The sequence below is a fragment of the Vicia villosa genome, linkage group LG3 (assembly GCF_029867415.1).
Source record: "Vicia villosa cultivar HV-30 ecotype Madison, WI linkage group LG3, Vvil1.0, whole genome shotgun sequence".
NCBI lineage: Eukaryota > Viridiplantae > Streptophyta > Magnoliopsida > Fabales > Fabaceae > Vicia > Vicia villosa.
In genome coordinates this window covers 197,433,580-197,436,118 of record NC_081182.1, presented here as the reverse complement: position 1 = coordinate 197,436,118, position 2,539 = coordinate 197,433,580, and positions in this window count along the sequence as shown.

The following is a 2,539-nucleotide window of genomic DNA, read 5'->3' as shown; positions in this document are numbered from 1 at the left end:
TCAGCCAACTGCCAAGACTTCCTGCTCAGCTAACTGCTAAGACTTCCTAGAGTATACTGATCAACTGATCACTCTAGTTCCTTACAACTTAATGTAATCTATTCAAGAGTTTACAAATGCTTCTTAAAAGCGATAATCACAACTGTGATATTTCTCTTACAATTTAAGCTTAATCTCACTAAGATATTACAACAGCAATGTAGTGAGCTTTGATGAAGATGAAGATTCTGAGTTTTGATTTGAACAGCGTTTCAGCAAGTTAATTTGAATTGTATTGGTGCGAAATCGTTAACCTTGCTTCTCATCAGAACTTCATATTTATAGGCGTTGAGAAGATGACCGTTGAATGCATTTAATGCTTTGCGTGTTCCGTACAGCTTTGCATTTAATGTTATACGCTTTTGTCAACTACCTCGAGCCTTGTTCACGCTGTGTCTACTGACGTAGCCTTTAGTAGCTTTAACGTTCCTTTTGTCAGTCAGCGTAGTCTGCCACGTGTACTTCCTTCTGATCTGATGTTTGTGAATACGACGTTTGAATATCATCAGAGTCAAACAGCTTGGTGCACAGCATCTTCTGACCTTGAAGTGCTTCTGAGCGTGATACCATCTTCTGATCTTCAGTGCTTCTGATCTCATGTTCTTCTGATGCTTCCATAGACCCATGTTCTGATTCTGCTTCGACCATCTTCTGATGTCTTGCCAGACCATGTTCTGATGTTGCATGCTGAACCATTTGAGACACATTTTCTGAGCGCTGAATTATGCGTACTCTTTATATATATTTCCTGAAAGGGAAATTGCATTGGATTAGAGTACCATATTATCTTAAGCAAAATTCATATTATTGTTATCATCAAAACTAAGATAATTGATAAGAACAAATCTTGTTCTAACAATCTCCCCCTTTTTGATGATGACAAAAACATATATAAATGATATGAATTTGCGATCAGAAAGAGTAGACGGCAAAAGACAAATTACACAGCTATAGCATAAGCATATGAATATGTCTCCCCCTGAGATTAACAATCTCCCCCTGAGATAAATAATCTCCCCCTGAAATAAATACTCGAAGAACTTTAATAAAAGACTTCCCTGATTATTTCGGTAGAGACGATCATATGAGCTTCTGCCTTCAGAGAATCCATAGCTTCTGACTTCTGCTTCCATTGGACAGCTTCAGAACTTGAATTTCTTTGATCTTCAGAACATTCACAGCTTCTGACTTCTGCTTCCATTCAGGACAGCTTCAGAACTTGAATTTCTTTTGATCTTCAGAACATTCACAGCTTCTGACTTCTGCTTCCATTCAGGACAGCTTCAGAACTTGAATTTCTGGATCTTTTAGAACATTCACATCTTCTGATTTCTGCTTCCTTCGGATAGCTTCAGAACTTTGAATGTCTACTAACATCACTTCATGCTAGATTTGTATCAGAACATTGTTGAATGTACCAGAGCATCATTTGAGCATCTCTACATCCTGAAATGTTACAGAACAAAAACTAAACGACAAAAGTCAGCATGAACGAGTTAGAACATAAAATGTATATTCAAATACATGATATGTATCAGAGCCAAATGTATCAGAGCATTTTAGGCTAAAAACATGTATCAGAGCAAATAATGTATCAGAGCCATAACATTATGTGTATCAGGGCAAATAGAATTTTGTCAGAACAGGATAGACAATGATATTCAAATTCTATTATCAGTGCTTCTGATTCATTCTTCTTTCTTGCTTCTGATCTCTGAAGCTTGACAGCACTCAGCTTGCTTCAGTTTCAATGGTTTTGCTTTGAAGATTCACTTCACTTCTTTGTACCTGCAAAACACTTAAACCATATAGAACTTGCAGTTCTTGTTAGTGAATGTGTGGGAGCCTTTACCCAGCAACTGATAGATTTAATCAAATCATTTATCATTTATCTTTCTCCCCCTTTTTGTCATAACATCAAAAAGTATATATAAAAAGATTCAGATGTATAAAACGACAACAGAAAACATTTACTGGAATGTAAAACACAAAGAAACTTTTTCATTGATAAATCAAAAAAGGATTACAAAAGATGTGCAACAAAGAAAAATAAAACTACTGAGACCAAATCCTAGGACCCTAGCTAAGACCACGTCTGTGCCAGCATGCCATGAAGGAGTGAAACGCCTCATTGACTGCTTCTAGGGCTTTCAGGCGAGGGATCAGGGAGACTTGGTCCTGCAGCAGATCTTCCACCACCTTTTCCAGAGACAACATCCTCAGCGGGTGAAGATGAAGAGATGTCTTCAGAAGAGATTAAGGGAGAGGAAAAATCAGAGGAAGCTGAGTCTTGAAGGTCGAGAGATGAGGAAGAAGATGGAGATGATGGAGGGCTTTCACCAGGAGGATGAAACACACGTCTAGAATAATTTCCAGACAGCATTGCTTCGAAAGGATTCACCTTGAGAGGATCATAGGTGATTTTGATCTTTTTGGGTTTGGAAGATGATGTTTCAACAGCTTTTCGTTTGTTGTTTCTATCATTCTCATTATTTGCTGG